Genomic DNA, 21,251 nt, shown 5'->3' on the forward strand with positions numbered 1-21,251 from the left:
TTTCAGTGTGATTGTGTCAGTAAACTTTGTTTTCTCTCTCTTTGCCGGTTGATGAAGGTGAAGTTGCTGCAGCTTCAGTCTGATCCTCTTTCCCTCTTTCTCTTTTTTATGTTGATCAGCACCCGTCCAGATGGTGCAGTAGGGAAGGACACTGACCAGCAACATGGAGACCAGAGTTCACCTGAGGTAGGTCACATATGGGTGTGATGGATGTATGTATGGTGTCATTTGTCTGCTCAAAACAGCATACTAAAAATTTCAAACCTTGCGATTACAAAAGTTGTTTCGCAAAAATTTCTACTTGCAAATTTCCAGTATCGGCCAATGAGGAAGGAACAGAGGTCACATTAGTTCATGTGAGCCCAGATGGTTGAGATAGCTAGTTTAGCAAGCCTGCTAGCTTGATGGGCATTTTGGCTGCTTTTGTCCTCACTACATTATCTGCAGTGTTTTAGTCTGCAGGCTGTTGGTGATAGAGGAGGTGGCAGAGGCATATAGGTTGATGATGTCATTGGTTGTTTATATTTGCATTTGTCCTTGCTTTTAATGTCTGCTTTGTTTCTTTTCCATCTGAAGCACCTTTTAACTTTAAGAAAAGCGCTTTACAAATAAAATGTATCATCATTATTATCATTAACCAGAACCACTATCTTTCCCTAACCTTAACCATATCATACTTACCAAGCACAGATATTGTAGAAAGTGAGTATTAAAAGTAGTCGTTGAACGTCAGCCAGAGTTATGCAGTAGCATCCAATGTGGACGTTTCAGCCCGGCCAAATTACAGGACTTGATTCCATGATTATAATAAATTGTTAAATTGATTATGAGATTTTACAGTGTTGATGTAAGTTTGCTTTTAATCCACAAGAAAGAGCAAAAACACATCTAGAGCAGCAGCCACAGTATCCCCACTACATTTACAAAAGCCCTCTAATGTGCACTTCTATCCATATAGTATGCAGGTCTCTCTCATTGCTCGGCCACATTTCCCTCAGCATGAAGACTTTCTGCTGCTTTCTGAAAAACCAAAGCCACAGCTGTACATTGTTCCACAGCTTGTCAACTCGTAAGCGTTGGTTTCTGTTTGACCCCTTCTCCATCTCTCAGCAACCTCAGATCTAAATTAACGGTTCCTTGCTGAGAACTCTGGCATTAGCCGAGTCTGATTGCAGAAAACCTGAATGCTCGGCTCCAACCTGCTCACCAAGGATCCTCCTGGCTTTCCCGGTTAATCCGCTCTGTGGCTCTGCTCTCCTGATTGCCACACTTTAGCCCTAATTGAGGGGTACAGGCTGAAGAGGAGTGGGGGCGTTTGTTGGCTCCGTTGCCATGGACACTGAGCGTTGCTAGGCAGCCGGCAGGATGCTGTGGAAGCCGAGTGCAGCGGAGCAGCGGGTCACTGCAGAGAGAGGGATGTGCACCCACACACCTCTCACACACAGACCAACACACTCTGAGAGAACAGAGGCATAAATAACACGGGTCAACGCAGACTGAGTGAAATCTACCTTAATTACTCCCCTACTGTGAACATCTTGACAAATAATGTAAATTAAAACAAGACACTATGGCACAAACATTGTTTTTCATGCACTGGTCAATTTTGAGATTTTGCCTTCTTTTAGACTATGGAAAGAAAACAAACTAAATACACATGTAGGTGTTTACTTCACTACTTTGTCTGTTTGCATCTGTAGATGTTTCCTTAGTTAACATTAGATAGTGCCTCATTTGCATATCTAAACATCAACTTTCAGAAAACTTGAAAATAATTGTCTTAATGTAAGTCAACAACTGGGGAGGTTTCATGGTATTGTTAAATGTTTACCCTGTTCACCTTTAGGGTCTCGTAAACTGTATGGAATTTTACAGTCCATATCTTTAAAGGGGTCCTATTATGCTTTTGGACTTTCCCCTTTTCTTTTCGTGTAAAAGGTCTGCAAAGTTACAAAGCCCAAAGTCCACGCCAAAGGGAGTTATTATCTACAGAAACACTGCTATTTAACTGCCTGAAACGCCTCAATTGAAGTCCGTCTTTACAGGGCGTTTTCTCAAAATGAATTTCCTTTCAGACTCTTAACAGAAAATCTCCACTTCAGTAACATCCACCAAACTTTCTAGTTTCATTCCTATCTGTATTCTGAAGGTTTCTACTGAGCAGTCTGTTCATATATCATTCAGAGCCTGATTTATAGACCACTTTATTCCTAAAAACATGGTGAAAATTGATTTTGTTTTATGGCTGTTGACAGTATTTTCTGATTCATGGAGTGATAAAAGTGACAAAATCCCCCGTGTAAAAAACCTTTGACTCTAATTTGTCAACATAATGAAACAATTATGTTGAACCTGGCTTTATCCAATGTTTGGATTTCTGTTCTGGAAATGTATGCAGATTAGCGCCTATTTGATAAGATAATGCCTCATTTGCATATCTGAACATTCAATTTCAGAAAACTTGTAGTACAAAAACGAATTGTCTTAATGTAAGTAATCAACTGGGGAAGTTTTATGGTGATATCTATTATTTAAATACCTTATTCACCTGTAGTGTCTCCCCTTAACCTATGACCAATAATCATTTAATACTGCATCATTAAAGCTGCACTAGAAAGTAGAAAAAACTGCCCCATCCATTCTTACAGAGCGTGTTTGCCCACATTACTGTAAATTACTGGCATTGATAAAGTCATGGTAAAAAGATGGTTGTAATCTGAATAGTGGGAAAATGTTAAATGGAAAAATTAGCCGTACACTAGTGAGAAAAAAAGAGGAGATCTGGCTAAAGGATTTTAGGTATTTCACACTTAAAGGACCTAATGAAAACAGTAAAGCCTCCAAAATCATTGCCTGGCAAGCAATAAAACAGACACAGAGTGAAGAGGAAAATAAATAAGGAGGGGAGAGGATTATAGGCCAGAGAGATAAGAGACAGATAGGGAGAGGAAAGGAAACAGTGAGAAGTTAAACTAGCAAATGATAAATAAAGAAAGATAAGGAAAGACAGAGAGAGGAAAGAAGATAAGAGCTACAGTGTGGAGGGATGTGAAGGTGGAGCAAGTTACAGAAGAAAAGTCTAGATTTATTTTGTTTTTGACACAATGTCTAGTCGCAAAAACAAGATGAACAGAAGTCTTTAGAGTTTAATAAAATATAATCAAAGTTAAGCCATAATGTGGCTGATGGATAAACCCGTTGCAGGAGGTCTTTTTCCATTAAAAGGTCATTCTATTACAAAGACTTACAGTGTGATGTTTTCGATCAGGTAGTAGAATCACACTCACTAGTGTGTCTTCACAGTGTCCAGATGAAAACACTAATCTAGCAGCTGGAGACTCGCAGAGCTGGTCCCAAATGGGGAGATCACAGCCCTCATGTGAACCGCCAACATGGATTCCTGGGTCACGGCTTACTGTAAGTCTCAGATTTGGATAAATAAATAGTAGTAGATAGCACATATGTTTTGGTCGTCTCATTTGGGATGCAATATTGCATTATATTTAAAGTGGATTTCGGAGAGGATTTCACCTCATGTGCATATGTTCATACTGCATCTATGAGTTTACATGCAAACACATTAGTTTAAACAGATGGATGTGTGAAATGTTGTTCCACAAAGTCTTGGATCATTTTGCAGCAGCTCAAACAAACAGATTCCCTCTGTAAAAATTAAAGTATAAATCTGGTGATATTACATATGTTCCTTTTTGTCAACAAATCCCATAAAAAGACCAAAACCAACAATTAATTGATCTACTAACAAGTATTGTCTGATATCTCTTCTTCCTCTGTGCCATAGAGCTCCATTAAAAGCACATCAGTGAGCCACACTGTTGCACTGGGTTCCTTCATCACCATGAACACACACACACACACCGTAGTTTATTTTGACGAAATCCCACATACACCATCCTGTTGCCACAAATACTCACTAGAGCACCTAATGTGGATTCATCCGCCGCTGAAAATAGTCCCCAACAAATGCACTATTTCCTCCTGTTTGAGAAATGTTTGCTGAAAAGTACAGTGACCAGTTGTCCATTTACTTAAAGGTGCTAGATTCAATATTGTGATCAGAGGGATTGCCTCCCCACGGCTCTCAACATGGTGATGGCTGAGCCAGCAGCTCACAGCTAAGGGTGCTAACCATGGATGTATTAAGAGAACTATATACAGCGTTGGAGGCTTGGCCCCGTTCATTCCTATGAAAGTTACTCAGTGGTGCATGATGCCAAAATGGCTCGACTTCCGAGTGGAAAAGTACCTGGATCTTCCGGCGATCTTCCGCATCCATTGGACCTATGGAGCAGGCGCAGTATCGTCCGCTCGGTCACATGGCTCGGTCACGGGGTCACAGCCGTCACGCTGTCGTCACGGCTTGCTAACTCCGCCTCCCAGTCCTCGCTCCAGCCTCGGTCTGGGTCTCATCCACATGAACGGAGGAAGGATAATAACTCTGGATTCGGCTATTAGTGCATTTAACAACTTTTAGGACCTAATAATTTAATTAAGGGCTATTCAAGTGTTCATACTGGGAAGTTGATTCACCTCAAAATTATCCCCTGAGTTACAGACGTCTCTTTCCCAATGTAAGTCTATGCAAAAAAATATTTTTGGGCCCAATGGCATCACGTGACGGACACAGAAGTTGTAGTACCACCGTTTGGCCACTACGAAAATTGGCATCAATGACCGGCGCTCTTCCTGGGGGCTTGGTGCTAACAGTGCAAACAACAGAAAGAGTGCTGAGAGAGCAACTGTAACAATGGTAACCTAGGGGGGAACCACAGGTCGGGCGCTATGCTTCTGCAACGACGCCATCGATCAGGACGGCATTATCAGCTGTAACTGCCGTATGAGAGCATTGCAGAGCGGTGGCCATGAGCTCGCCAAATGATGCGTTGGGATGAGAGAAGCAGCTGGTCAGCTGGGCTGCTTGGTTTTAACCCACTGAGGCACAAAACACTTCTGAGAGAACCTGCTGCTGCAGACACAAACAATCCCACAGTCTGTGCAGTGATGTTTCACAGCACGAGGAGAGGGAAAAAAAACTGTGAATATTTGTTGCAAAAGTGTGAAGAAACCCTACTTTAAGTTCACGAAGCACCAGGTCATTTTTGCATTTCTGTGTTCTCATATGACTTCACCTCATGGCTTTGAGCTCTGGCATTATGAGGAGTATGAAAAGAGTGAATCTGTACACATCACTCATGATCCACTTTAGTTTCCCTGCTGTTCTAAAACGTAATAATAATAATAATAATAGTAATATTGTTGCATCTCTCTAGTTTTATAGTTACTAACCTGTAGATATTAGCTGCTGTATATAGTTTCATTATTGATGGCTGTGTGTTTAGGTGTTGACATCTCCATCTGTTCATGGCTGATTTCCTGACAGGTAGACTGCCGGCTGTGAGAATAATAACCATCCATCATCAGCACACCACACTGGTTTTAAGTGTTTTTTAGCACTTTATTGTGATGTCTATGCACTTGGGACTGTGTTGCTGAATGTCCAAATAGCAGTATGATAAAACTCTCTGGCCTATAAACATGAGGATGAGAGTGACGAGCCACAGCGGCGACCTCCTGTTAGCAAGAGATCATCATGAATTTTAGGATTTCTGTTTTTCATTTTTTACGGGAACTATTTTTTCCCCGAGGAAATAGTCCCCATGTAAACAGTTGACAGTAAAGTCAGCGGATTATCCTAAAAGTAGGGTATGCTTTAGGACGTGGCTATCTCGTTATTGACAGGTTGCTACAACAGCGTTTTCTGGTCTGAGTGTTGTCCGTGTTTTCGACTAAAACTTTAACCATTTCACATTGTGTATACTGTTCAGAAAAGATAGTTAGTACAATTTGGTCGCCGAAAAATGTCTTATTCAGCGTTAGGTTGCACTTAGATCCGCCATTTCAAACCTTGCGATCACAAAAGTTCATTGTGGTTTTTGTGTCGATTTGCGACTGTCCGAATTCCAAACATCAACCAACGAGGAAGGAAGTGAGAACAGGTGAGTCGAGCGAGCTACTGTAGCTTAGCAAGCCAGCTGGCTTGACGGCCACTTTGGCTGATTTTGTCATCACTTTACATGATCTGCAGTGTTTTAGTCTGCAGGCTGTTGGTGATAGAGAAGCTGATCATGTGACCTTCACCTGCACATTACATATTATACAGTAAACTTGCCTTATTAAGGCTTTTTAATGGATCGTCTGCATGCTTTCAGTTAAAGGTACAACTCTCACCCTAATGAAAATTGGATTAAAGGGTCTTTTTAAAGCGTAACAACTCTTAAAATGTACAAAATAACATTACAGGTAACAACACCTTAATGTGTACCTTAAAGGACCTGGATTTTTCAATTAAGATACAAATTTGAGGTTAATTAATGGATTTAAGTTTACTGTATTAGAGGGTTTTAATTGTTTATCTTCACAGTTTAAGTTTTTTTTAAAACCCTCAAATAATTAAGTTTATTTTGTCTTTATTTTGAGCATCCCTCATAAGGGTTTATTTATGGATTATCTGAATGATGCATGGCTAAAAATGATGGTTTAAAGTTGATATTTACCTCCTTTCTGTATATCCTCATCTTCCTTTTTGAACATCACATCAAATATTGCGAGCAGCGCTCAACAACATCAAAAGTGTTTAATAGATTATTTATCATTGATGCAGCCTGTAAACGTTGAGCATTTGGAGTTATTGCACAAACATGGAGCAGCTCTCAGTATTCTTCACATCAACACTTCATTCAAAATGCATCTCCACTTGATTGCATAACAACGGGTAATTTTTGCAGCGTTCTCCAGGCCATCGTGACCTCGTGCCCTCTCCAACACATTAGCAATCTTCCAGAGCGTTGTGAGCTGAATATTCAGGCTGAAAGACAATAGTGGGGTTATTGAGTTCCTGTTTATATCTGTGAACTCTCTGCTGAGCTGAGCTGATCCTGTTGTTCATCCCAGAGCTGCAGAATCCACAAACACTGAAATATTGTGATCAGTCAGAGTAGGATTATTATCTGAATTTCAAGACACTCAAATTATCTATTATAATAAAGAATAGTTGAAACACTACATGGTGAAGAGCATGTGGGCAGCTGAACATCACATCATATATGGTAGTTAAACATGATTCTTCATTAATCTGCTGCTCTAACAGCCTCCACTCTTCTGTTTCACATTTTCTACCAGATGTTTGAACCTGGCTGCAGAGGTGCTCTCATTCAAGAGCATTAGTGAGGTCCAACACATGATGTTGGTGATCAGGTCTGGCTTGTGCTGGGTGGGGTTTAGGTCAGACCAGTCAAGTCCTTCCACCGCAAACTGGGAAAACCATTTGTTTATGGAGCTGGCTTTGTGCACGGGGACATTGTCATGTTGTAACAGGAAAGAGACAAACACAAATGGTTGAGATAAAGTTAGAGGAAACCTGTTGCCTGAGATATAAAAAGAGTCACATACCAAAAATATGTATTGAACCAGCACTCTACTCCATATATAGCCATCAGGCTCTTTGTCTGACCTTACATTGAAATGCGACATATATGAATGAAACACATCATCAGATTATTTTTCAGCCTTGAAGACCAGTGAAGTGGCTCTTAATCTTGGAAAATTAATTACGACATGAAAACAATGGATTTATGAAAGGATTCAGCATTCCTTCAACAGGGGGCGCCAGACCGTAGTTAGTGTTTAGTCTGAATAAAAAGTGCTGGCTGACATTGTTTTGAACAAAAACAAACAATTTATTTCATGACTATGTGCTCTATTATAATGTATAATTTATACTATTCAAGCACTAACTTGAATAACAGCAGGGTCAGTAGTTCTCTTTCCTAATTATTTTTTTGTTACTCCAAACTCTGACCTAGCTGTTTGTTGTCATTTTTCCCGTGACATTTCCCTGACCCTGGAGCCAAGCGGCCGGCCGCTGGACTACCCAGCTGTACGAGCAGGACGGCGTGAGAGGAAGGCAGCGGGACATCCATCTAACTGCTGCAATTCTCCTCCATCACATAAGCTTCTTATGTAAAGCAGAAAACACTGTGTAATCTCTCTGTGTGTCGCTCCCTCTGTCTGTGTCTGTGTCAACACTGCCAGTTACTTCACTGCTCTAAAGTCCTCCCTCAATCTTCATTAACAAATCATTAAGACTTCCAATATTATGCTTAGTGACACAATATTTAAAAAGCTGATTCCAGGTCTGAATATGCAGAGTCACAGTGTCTTGTGTATCCCCCCCTAATGTCAGAGAAGTTTCATATTGCAGCTGTGTGTCATTCCTGCAGTCAGCTGTTCATTCCCTGCTGTGTGCTGCTGTTTCCATGTGTTGCATTACTTCAGAGTGTGACAGGGCAGTCCAGACTGTGTGGCACATTCCCTCTGTGAGACCACCACACATCACATTCAGGCACATTCACTCTACATGTACTTTGTCTGTTTCCAGTATTGTGTCTCTTTATATTAGGGCTGTTAACGCCATGATAACGAAACATATGAAACTACAAAACCTAAAGAATCCATTGGTACCAACCATGTCATACTAAGCTTGTTGTGAAGGAGGCTAAATAACACTCCCAACTTACGCCAAATTTTGGCGAGGAAAAGCTGGCATGGCCATTTTCAAAGAGGTCCCTTGACCTCTGACCTCCAGATATGTGAATGTAAATGGGTTCTATGGGTACCCACGAGTCTCCCCTTTACAGACATGCCCACTTTATGATAATCACATGCAGTTTGGGGCAAGTCATAGTCAAGTCAGCACACTGACACACTGACAGCTGTTGTTGCCTGTTGGGCTGCAGTTTGCCATGTTATGATTTAAGCTAAATGCAGTACCTGTGAGGGTTTCTGGACAATATTTGTCATTGTTTTGGGTTGTTAATTAATTTCCAGTAATAAAAAATATACATAAATTTGCATAAAGCAGCATATTTGCCCACTCCCATGTTGATAAGAGTATTAAATACTTGACAAATCTCCCTTTAAGGTACATTTGGAACAGATAAAACAAAATTTGATTAATTTGTGATTAATCACGATTAACTATGGGCACTCATGCGATTAATCGTGATTAAATATTTTGAGAGATTGACAGTTTATATTTTAATAGGGATTCTTGACCTGACATTGAACTCTTTATTAAATTCAAATGTTAATCAACTGTTAAGGAGGTGGAACTGGTTTTCTAACTCAAGTACCATGGGTTACTTTTTTAGTACATACCATGTACTACCATGGGTTACTTTTTTAGTACATACACCCTGATGCTACTAGTCTTATCTTTCAATTCCTTCTTAGGTCTGACCTGAGGTCAGGTCTGCACAGGACCACAAAACAGCTGAGGCCGGCCCTGCACTTAATGTAGGCCCTATGTGTTAGACAGGAATACTGTCATGGATCCCACATTTCAAATGTGTGAAGCCGAGTACAAGCTTGCAAGTTGGCAGTATATTTACTCCAATACTGTAGTATGATTTTGAAGTACTTGTACTTTACCTGAGTATTTTCTTTTTCTGCTACTTTATACTTCTACTCCACTACATTTCAGAGGCAAATATTATACTTTTGACTCCACTATATTTATCTGACAGCTGGAGTTACTGGCTACTTTGCAGATGCACATAAAAACATGCATGATAACCTTATAAAATACAACACACTGTCAAAGATTAAATCAGTGATTCACAACCTTTTGGCTTCAGGTCCCTCACAAAAAAAGCAGTATCCAATAAAACCTCCTTGTTAAATGTCAGATTTCAGCTGTCTTTGAGTTTTTGCATTTCCAACCAAAGTGACAAAACAAAAGAGGAAATGTCAGGAAATTGTAAAAAAGATGAAAAGGTATGTATCAGAGCATTGTTATTGCTTCTTTCCTCTCCTATTAATCACGACCCCTCAGATTTATCTGGTGACCCTCTAGAGGGGCCCGACCTCTGTATTGGGAAGAACTGGAATAAAAGCAGCTAAAACAGTAAAATGTTGCTTACATGGCTCAGTATTAACAATCTAATAATATATCATATTTAATAATATATCAGTCACAGGGGATATTTTTTCTGCCAAAGAAGATCTATAAACTTTTTTTTTCTTTCTGCAAAACAAGTACTTCTGCTTTTGTTACCTAAAGTATATTTTAATGAAAATATATTTGTACTAAATTTGAATGCAGTGCTTTTACTTGTAATGGAGTAGATTACCAAGTACTTCCACCACTGCAAGTTGCACTGTGTTCATTGGCCAGTCTAAACTGTAACTCAATGTGAAAATATGTGATTTGTGAAATTTCAACAGCATAATCAGCAAATTTGTGCTGTAAATTAGTGCAATATCTTCATATTTTATGTTAGTTTTTCATTTTTAGAAATGACAGTGATTATCAGAGTAATACTGAGCAGTTAAGCAGCACAAGGCTCTATACTTTGAACCATAATAGCCATTTTATTTGCTATTTGCTGCTTTAATTTTGCACATATCTTTAAATATAGCATATAGCCTACTTTACTTTTATTTTTTTCCCTTACATTTACCTCAATTTTGTCTTCTCATTAATTAGTAATTGTTTTATTTATATATGTTATATGTTTTTCCTGTATGAGAGGTTTTAAAATGAAGTAATAGCCTATTTTGTTCATGGATTTGTGTTCTGGTTAAATAAATACTGACTCTCTTGACTTCTCCTCCACTACTTTCAGATTTGAGCTAAAAAAAACATCTTATGCACAAGCCATTATTACTTTAGGCTCTACTTTGAACCATAATAGCCATTTTATTTGCTATTTGCTGCTTTAATTTTGTACACATCTTTAAATAAAGCATATAGCCTACTTTACTTTTGTTTTTACTTTTCATATGCAGGTTTCAAATTGTTTTTTTCCTTATATTTAACCCCTTTTGTCTTCACATTAATTAGTAATTGTTTTATTTATATATTTTATATGTATTTCCTGTATGAATTGGTGTTTTTGTTAAATAAATCCTGACTCTCTTGACTTCTCCTCCACTACTTTCAGATTTGAGCCCAAAAAAAACAACATCTTTTGCACGAGCCGTTATTTCTTTAAATATCCCAGCCAGGCCATCTGCTGACGTAACATGACGTAGCCTCCTCACCCACATACAGTAGAAACTGGATACAGAGAAAGAATAGACTCTGTGCGTCGGCTGCGTATAAAGTCCTTCTCCAAAAAAAAAACTCCCAACGTGCGCTCGTGCTAAAGTAAATTTCTGTACATGTGTTGCCATCGTGCCTCACGCGCGCCACACTGACTGTATCCGTCACTGTACGTCACTCTGCACTCTCACTGTAAACACCGTGTTCCTCCGCAGTGAACAGATAAAGTAGGGCATGCACATCATCGCATCATTTATAACATCCAGTGAAAGTAAAGCTAAAAGCTGAAAGTAAATCTTTAAATACACATTACGCATCTGTAAACAAAGCGAATAATGATGTTACAATGATGCTAATAACTGACTAAATACCAACTCCAGACACAGTTTTTTTTCTCTATTATCTGCTCTGCTCTGTAAATGTACAACTTATATATATATATATTATTTTTTACATATACTATATACTATACTATATACTATTTTTATTATAAATAATATTTCACCAAGGGTCTACATGACATCACTCATTTATATTTTTTTGTTTTTACATTTATTTTTAAAAATGAATGTGTAAATAATTACATTAAAAACATACTTGTAATAGGCTGTTATGTAGCTTATAATATAAAACTCTGATTTGTTGCTTAATATACAGTATTTAAAGCACTGAAAGTGGAGCTCTCAAAACATGCCAAGCGGAGGGATATAAACTCTTAACACATGATGTCGCCATCAGCCCTTCCTACTTTCACAGCTCACCTTCCACCAACTCCACTTGGACGATTTAATTGGTCGAAGCTGCGCGCACTGCTCGCTCCCATTGGCTGCCTCTCCTTGTCAATCATAAAAAAGCAGTGCCACTCAGGATAGATTAGGCACCATTTGCCATAACTAAATAGTTGCCTTGTACATCAAGTAGGGAAGAATTTGTTTTAATTGGTATATCCCACCGCGCTCTGCGGAGAGTTTACCGTCTTTCGGTGAAAACCGTTCTTGTGAAAGTGTCACGTTTGAAACCTCCCCTCGTCTCATCAAAACAGATGTGGATACACTGCTCGGGTAAGAGTCACCACCAAAGCTTCTGTTCGCCTTTTGCTATATTGTTTCTGTTGCCTCTTCCTGCGTTCTGTTACATTGTTTGTGTTGCCTCTTCCTGCGTTCTATCCGCGTTTTGCAACATTGTTTGTGTTGCCTCTTCCTGCGTTCTATCCGCGTTTTGCAACATTGTTTCTGTTGCCTCTTCCTGCGTTTTGCAACATTGTTTCTGTTGCCTCTTCCTGCGTTCTATCCGCTTTTTGCAACATTGTTATTGTCGCCTCTTCCTGTGTTCTGACAGCTGTGTGTGTGTCACTGTCCAGCTGCTTGTTGTGGGACATTATTTGCATGTTTTAGCTCTGGAGTTGCTATAACATGGCACACAGTGTTGTGGTTGTGGTAACTCTGAATGAGGCGCCTCAGTCTCTCCCTCTCTCTGTGTGTTTTGTGTCAAGGACACGCGGTGCTTCATGTAGTTTTTGCTAAGTTATAACATCACTGTTTGCAGTTTTTGTTTGGGCACGTTTTCGCTCTGTAAATGGACTCATCGCAGCTCCGGTGTGTTTTGGTTTTGAGCCCTTCGTGCGCAACAGTATAACAAACACTCCATTAGGAGCTGTCAGAAGCGATTTACGACAAGTGTCAGCCAGCTTTTCTGACGCGATTTCTCTTCATTTCGGCAAATGGATTTTCATCTCTCACGTCTATAGTTTATTGGCAACTTTTTATCGCGCCATCAATTTCGTTTTACGCGTTAAATGACATGGTTTACATTGCCAGAGAGAAAAGTGGGTAAAGATAAATAAGAGAGCTCTGCCTCAAGAAAACTGATTGGTGAAATTGTGTCCCCCCCCCCTTTTTTTTATATAAAATAACCATATTGGATGTGTTGTCTCATATCCTTTAAGCTATTGTGTCTGAGGAATCATTTGATGTCTCTTTCATGAGCCTATTTCCGACAATTGTGCTCTCATTGCTGCGCGTAATTGCTTTTCTCCCGGGAGAGAGTGCCATCAAACTTCTAATTTCCTCCCTCAAACCCGGAAACCATTTTGCTCGTTGAAGCAGCCCTGTAATGATGGCATCAATAAACCTGAATAAAGCTCCAGTCAAGTCAGCTCTAAGATTTTCTATTTTTTTGGAGTGAGAAACATTCATTTTCCACATCCAGCATAGGTTTGGCATGGTCTCATATAGAGGCAGGTGACTGGGATTAGAGGGCAACAAGACAATGAGCATATGTCTCTGGAGAGGTCTCTCATGTCAGGAGGAACTGTTATATATTACATCATTATCTAGTGCAGCGGAGGGATGCTGCTGCAACACGGACAGATGAGTGTTTCAGCAAAAGCCTGCAGGTAGATAGAGTCCAGGTTGCCAAAAAGGTGTCACAGGATCCCAGAGGGAGACAGTCCAGATAAGGGTGCTGAGCAGCGCTGGTGAGCGTCCCCCCCCAGCAGTCAGAGGAGAGCAGATTAGTGGTGAGTCTTTGGCAGTAGGACACGGAGGCTCAGTGTAACCACAGATGAGTGTTGGTCCAGATAAGACTAGGTAACATAGAGATGCAGGTGTAAACTGGCTGATGGGATGGACAATGAACCGGAGAGTCTCAGTTTTCGGCTGAAGTTCGATACCTTAACACACAAAATGTGTCCTGCAGAATTCCTCCCCGAACCTCTCAGTTCAAGTAGCATTGGATAAGAATACCCAATACGAATACCCAAACTGTAAATATTAATGGCAGGATTTACAAGATTCTTATGTTAAGATAAACCTGTTATATACCAGGTCGGATCACAAAGTGAAGCTGCATCCCAGAAAGTAACAAATTAGAGATTTGAAGTGAAACTGTCTTGTTTAGAGTCAGAAGTTGGTCCAGAGAAAACAAGACTATAGCCAACATCAGATCTTTTCCTTCTCTCATCCCTCTGCCTTCCTTTGGTTTAAAGCTCACAATCTTCTAAGTGATGCCTGTTTTTGAAAGTTGTCTGCTGTTTGAAGCGACCAGCACTTTAAAGTTGCACTAACAACACTGGTTAAATTCCAGTTTAATAATGATAAAAAGCACCTTTTCTTGTTTTCTTTTTGTGTTCTCTGACGTGTGAGTAAGCGGGGGTTGAGGCTGACAAACGAAAATAAATGTTTCTGACGTTGTCAAGATGTCGAAGCTAACAGGAGCTCTTGCCCCCTCTACACAAACATCACCTTATCTTATCCTTTGTCCCGCTCTGAGATGCCGACTCTCTTGTATTGCGGCCTCAATTCTGTCATTATTGAAGGCCCGTATCGCCATCATCATCTCCGTAAACTGTTGTGCATGTTAGCCGGATGGAAGAAATGTTGACGGTGCACTTTCGTTGACAATCTGATACCTCTCTCGTCTCTCTTAAGTCTCTGGAGGGTTGTCCCCTTCACTCATGTACTCACACAGGAACACAATCCACAAATTGAACAAAATATTGTAACTGGACTTGTTCTGTGAAAAGGGGCTTAAGCTGCAGATAACTTATGGGCTCAGCTCCAGTAATGGGCTTTTGTGTCCCTGAGAACCGTGACTGCAGGCGAAGCTGCACGCCGCTCTCATCGACAGAGTAAAGCTTGCTGCCAGGACAAAACTTAAGGAGACAGGTTTTTTTTTTACAGTGAAAATAATCTTGGAATTAATTCTCCTGAACATCCATCCAAATTCACAGAGTTTGCGAGGAAATAGGGTTTTGGTTTTCCTCACTGAAGCTCAGCCATGTGCTCCATCGTGTGCTCTGTTGGCTACAGTCAAAACACAGCGGGGGGAAAAGAAAACCCAACCCCCCTCCTCTCCCTCCTTGCCTGTGTTAATTTGAGGAAGTACAATCATTCTCTCCTGCTGCAGCTTCCTGCTGAATTGCAAACACAGGCGGTCAGCCGTCGTGCTCTCCAGACATTACAGAGAGCGTCAGTGTCTGTCGGAGGCATGATGAAGTGACTGAGTGTGCCTGAGTGCACAGCCGTGCACTTCCTGGTGTGGAACAGCATATAAAAGTTCAGTTTGAGGTCTCTTAGAATGTGTGCCGGGGATTTTTAAAGGCCGATATAATGACGATAGTTTGGAGCAGGAAAAAGCAAATAGCCGATTAATTGGCAGATATCTTCTTTACTTTGGCAGCAGCCTAGTCGGCTACTTTTGCTTTTGCCATTTTTAATAAATCATTTTATATCACTCAGAATTTAATAATTCATAAAAGAATATTTGGTGGATTACATCATTGTACATTTTTTTATTTATTTGCAATGGGCGATGCACTGTTGTGTGATTTATGACTGGCCAAGATTACTTCTGTCGCATGTCTTGTACATTGTTAAATGCCGCTCTTGCAAACCATTAATGTTTGTGCATATTCCCAGCCAGGCTGAGGAGGATCCTTGAGTGTGCGATTTCATTTCATGAACAGATAGTTACATGGCTGGGTTATTTGGAAGAGATTGAATGATTTATTTTCCTCCGTGTCTGTCTGTCTTGTATCTGAAACCGTCGTCTACCTTGACTTTGTGTACGGAGCCTCCTGAGTGGTGGCGGTTGTGCAGCCATTGGCCTCTATCAGTAAAACGTCCTATCCCATCTATAACGTCTATGATTGCACCAGTGTTCAGGCTGCAGCTAACGATTATTTTCATTATCGATTTATCTGCTGATTGTTTTTCTTACTTGATCGTTAAATCATTTTTCTGTAAAATGTCAGAAAATTGGGAAATATGCCATTTATAATTCCTCAGAGTCCAAGGTGACGTCTTCAAATGTCCTGTTTTGTCTAGCAACAATGGAGAACCCATATTATAGTATATTGAATTTACTATACGACAGAGGAAAGCTGCAAATCCTCTCATTGGAGAAGCTGGAAGCAGTGATTGTTTGGCAGTTTTGCTTAATTAACCACCAACGATTTTGCATTTATTTTCAATGAGTCAACTAATTGATTGACTTTTTTCTGCTCTAGTTCAGTAATATATCACTCACTGACTTTGAGTTTGATAGTTATATTATTAGGGTTGGGTCCCAATAGCCAGTTCATTTTTAGATTGGTGAAAGAAACAGATTTATTAAATTCTAAACAAATCTTTTAACAAATGTGTTATCTCTGTTTTGTTTTTTTTAAATCAGAAAAGCCTGATTGAAAGGTCATTCTTGACATTGGAGAAAGCTCTCGACACAACAATCTCACCACCACAAGGCTTATTAGTAGCAGTTCTGGAGCTTTTCAAAGTATCACATGATCTTCATCAGAAGATGTTTTTGCCCAATTGTCATTAAATGGTGGATGTTCAATTGTCCTTTTTTTGGAACACTTTAAGGAGTTCTCATTCATGTTGGCCTCAAAGAATGGACGAGGCGCCTTTACACACCGGGGGCGTTACAAATAAACAACACGGAAATGTGAAATACTCGCCTGCGAATATTATGTCTAGTGCTTTTATTGTGAAAGGTAAGAACGGAAGGAGTGGACCTGGTCTGTGCTGCCTTTGTCATGGTTGAAAGGAGTAATAAAGTTTGCCATCTTGGTTCGGACTACGGAGCCTCCGTGTTGTTGTTTCATAAATATAGGTGCAACTCATCCCCTTCTGCACAACATATTGGCTGATGCTTTTATTCACGGTGCGAAAGCTAAAAAAAATCAACCTTGTTCGGAAAATAAAAATAAAAATTTCTACGTAATATTCGCGTTCTGTGTGAAAAAAAAAAAATATATTGGCGCATGAAAAAAACGCCCTTGGTGTGTATAGGCTTTAAAACCGAAAGCTCCAGAGATCATTAAATCCCAGTTAGCAAACATTTAATCTATCTGGGATTTAAAGGATTAAGTTGTCAATCTTTTGAGCCTTATTTTTTTTTTAATTTTAAGTTATTTATGGGGTTTGTTGCTAAACAAATGTAAATAGAATTAATAAGAAAATTATTCATATGCAATTCACAGATTTGACGCTAGTTTCAGCTTTGGTGAGCCCTGGAATGAGTAATGCATTAATTGATTTGTTCATCAACAGAAAATTAATCTACAATAGTTTTGGTAATCCATTATTAGTCATTTATCAAGAAATAAACGCCAAATATTTGCTGCTTGCTTCTTTCTTGTTTTATATAATTATAAATTCAATATCTTTGTTTTCTTTGGACTGTTGATCGGACAAAACAAGTGATTTTAAGACGTTACCTTGGACTCTAGGAACATTTTCACTATTTTCTGACATTTAAAAATGAAACAATAAAATGCAAGCAAACTCCAGCAGCCTTGAGACACTAGAGTCCAGATGTTCTGTGGAGAATAAGGTCCAAACCATGCGTTAAACTAAAGAGCAAGTGAGCAGCAGCACATTAATTCCCTGACAGATTTTCCAGAGCTCTCCATTAGTCATGACCCTCGAGACTTTGACTGTGGAACCGGGGACTTTGGCGTGCACTGTACTGTAATTTTAACTGGAGTCTTCATTTTCACTAATCAATTTGTTTGTTGGCCAGGCTGGGTATTGATGGGCTTTAATCACTGCTGAAGCCCCGGCTGCGTTAGCCGGCGAGAGCAGAAAATGACATCATCAGCTCACTGTGGAAGTAAAAAGTTTGTGTTATATTCTAACATGAAGGAAAGTGGACAGAAAGGAAGCTGGCGAGGTTTTAGTGCTGAATAGAGGTGAGCTGCACAGCTGTAGCCACTGTGCTGCGGGGGGTGAGTCTCCTACCACCTCATTGATTTGGCTGTTTACCTTTTCAACTTCAGCATTGTACAATAGATTAGCCTTAGTGGACATGTGTTTTTTCCGTGTGCTCGCCTGCAGCTGACCCGTGCTCTCGTCCCACGACGCCAGAAAAACCCTTCTTGTAAGCCGGGTTAGAGGAGCATGCCCCTTTCACTGCAGTCAAACTGAAAGCCTCACGCCACAAGCTGTGCTCCTTTTTTTAAACGGACGGAGCGTTTCAGCAGAAAGGAGCAATTACTACCTGCTCTGGTCTCGTTGCTTTCGTGGCCTTTTGTGTGCTGATTCCAGGGCAGATTTTGTCCACGGCTGTTCCCACGCTGAGCGAGGAGAACAGGAAGAACTCGGCCGCGCAGCAGGCCTCTGCCTTCTGCTATTATGGCTATGATTCAATCATCGCAGGGCAGCGCTTTACCCCAGCACATTGAGAGAGGGAAAGAAATGTCCTCACTCCCTCTCCGTTAATGGAACTTGAAGCCAAAGGTGTTTTTGTGCAAAGAGGAGACCATCAGCCACTTAATGTGGGAAGTAACAGCAGCAAGCCTCACCTCACAATCCACTCTCCCCCTACTGCGATTTCAAAATGGCCTCCCTTCTGTGCTTGCAGCCAGAGAAGCACCACGCAGGGTGGAGGAACCAGCCCGGGCGAGATTTGCCTCTCTTGGTGCTGCTGATCACACCTACTGTTTGTTTTCTTTGGCCCGAATCGGAGTGGAAAAGTTCAGCGTGATACAGTTTGGGATTTGATTCATTTTCAGTGTTGCATGCCCGAATTAGCACCAAAGCTGGGCTCGTATACACAAAAATCACATGACTCGTAATTTGCTGTTGCTCATATTCAGCACTGCAAAAAAAATGGTACCAAATTCTGCTTCAGCCATGAAGTCAAGATATACTGGTATTGATGATAGCCATGATATTTTAAGGACCAATATGTAATATAATCACTGCAATAAATCATAAAATGACCATGATATGTCATCAGAGATTAAAGAAACATGCTAAATTGAAATACTGGCTTCTCTGACAACAATGCTACAGCCAGTATGTTCTCCTCTGAAATTTCCGTTTTTGTTTTGGCTGTTGTTATCCTGTCCACTGCCCATTTCAACACCCTGTTGCCACATACATTATGAAATAAATTGACACACAAACACAGCCTTCTGGAAGCAAGCAAACCAACTGGATTAACAGAGATAACGTTAACGTTAGATTCTACCCGACCTGAAAAGCCTCGGCACATCTCTCTGTGGTCCGTGTGCAGCTGGCTTATTAAAGCAGCGAGTGTTTGAGACAGACAGCCAGTGAAGTGATTCCGACTACTGCTGGACAGAGGCTAACGCAACCGTGTCTAGAAGGTAACCCTTAAATAGTGAAAACGTGCTAACTGCTATCAGTCACAGCGGAGGAGTGGACGTGCCACGGATCCAATGTTTTGAATTTGGACGGCTGTTACCCATTTTAAACGCTAGCTATCAGTGCTACATATTGCTCCTTTTAAAAATGAAATATTGATATCATGTTAATAATACACATATGATAATATTGTGTAAATAATCTAGTGCCTCTTAAATCACGCTTTTGTACAGTTATGGTTACAGACTCTCTCTCCACCTCCCTACACTCATATTTTGATCGTGATTCATTTGCCAAATAATGTAAGAGACAAAATGCACCATAAAGTTAAAAGATTAATTTGACAGATTTTCAAATTTTCTTTTGCGATAATATTGTTATCATTAATTATTCTGGCCACGATAATAGCGTTGTGAAAATCTGATATCATGACAGACTTAAAAGATACCAAACATTTGTAAATTCTAGCTTCTGCATTTTCAGGATTACAAAACTGAAAAGTTATAATTAGGGCTGTCGAAGTTAACGCAATATTAACGCGTTAACGCAAGTTTGTTTTAACGCCACTAATTTCTTTAACACGTTAACGCAATCGATATTTCGGAGGTCGTAGCGGACTCAATTTTAAAGCTGAATGAGTGAAGATACTGCTATCATATGAATCTACAAGACCTAAGGAATCCATTGGTACCAACCAAAGCATACTAGCTTGTCGTGAAGGAGGCTAAATAACGCTCCAAACTTACGCAAAATTTTGGCGAGGAAAAACTGGCATGGCCATTTTCAAAGGGGTTCCTTGACCTCTGACCTCCAAGATATGTGAATGAAATTGTGTTCTATGGGTACCCAAGAGCTCCCCTTTAAAGACATGCCCACTTTATGATAATCACATGCAGTTTGGGGCAAGTCATAGTCAAGTCAGCACACTGACACACTGACAGCTGTTGTTGCCTGTTGGGCTGCAGTTTACCATGCTATGATTTGAGCATATTTTTTTATGCTAATTGCAGTACCTGTGAGGGTTTCTGGACAATATGTGTCATTGTTTTGTGTTGTAAATTGATTTCCAGTATAAATATATACATACATTTGCATAAAGCAAGCATATTTGCCCACTCCCATGTTGATAAGATTATTAAATCTCCTTTTAAGGTACATTCTGAACAGATGAAACAATGTGTGATTAATTTGCAATTAATCCCAATTAATCATGGACAATCATGCGATTAATTGCGATCAGATATTTGAATCGATTAACAGCCCTAATCATAATCAGTTATAATCATGCGGTAGGGATCTGTTTTCTGACATTTTAGAGGCTAAACAGTAAATGTCTCATTGGAAAAAATAATCTATACAACAGAAAATGAAATAATCATTTGCTGAAAGCATGGATGTATTAGGTTTTAGTTAGGACACACTCATCAAACTGGAAAACATGTCAGTAATTATTGGAGGGAAACTTAATGTTCAACCAAGAAAACATTGTCAACAAAGTGTTATCACGTTATCAAGTCTCGTCTCGCCAGGCTGCAGCTACTGACAGGGTAAGACATTGGGGAGAGCTGAAATACATTTGATTCCTGTATTTCTGGCTAAGCAAGGACCTGCTTTGCTCTGCTGTAATTTACCAGCTTTTATTTTCACACCAGCTGGGAACACTCGGAGAATAAAACTGTCCAGTCTGTGGTTACTGTAGCTCTCAGCCCATTTTTGTGTGCAAGGCTTTCAAAGCATAACAGCCGGCTCTATTAAAATCCACCTGAGTCAACCCTGAAACTGTATGAAACAACAGACTCGTGAAGCCCCTTGGTTTGGGGTTGTTTCCTGTTGGTATGTCACATTTATATTATCAAGGGTCTCAGTGAGTCCCCTTCCTAAAAGCACCAAACCAATGAGATAAAGGTGTTTTGTGGCTCCAGTCATGAGCTTTACAGTGCTCTGTTTATTTTATTGTGAAAGTGTAATAAAAATATGTTGTCGCTAAAATCAATGAATAATCGTGATATCAA

The 21,251-nt window shown here is 40.0% G+C and overlaps 1 protein-coding gene across 1 annotated transcript in view; it reads left to right on the forward strand.

Annotated features, from left to right (window-relative positions):
* Positions 1 to 11,907: 11,907 nt before the first annotated feature.
* The window catches only part of mef2d (myocyte enhancer factor 2d), a 115,635-nt gene continuing 106,291 nt past the window's right edge, over positions 11,908 to 21,251 (forward strand). Inside the window, exon 1 of the mRNA XM_037785176.1 lies at positions 11,908 to 12,186. The gene's annotated coding sequence lies outside the window, so the exon portion shown is untranslated. The remainder of the gene's footprint in view (positions 12,187 to 21,251) is intronic.

The sequence above is a fragment of the Sebastes umbrosus genome, chromosome 11, assembly GCF_015220745.1.
Source record: "Sebastes umbrosus isolate fSebUmb1 chromosome 11, fSebUmb1.pri, whole genome shotgun sequence".
Lineage (NCBI taxonomy): Eukaryota > Metazoa > Chordata > Actinopteri > Perciformes > Sebastidae > Sebastes > Sebastes umbrosus.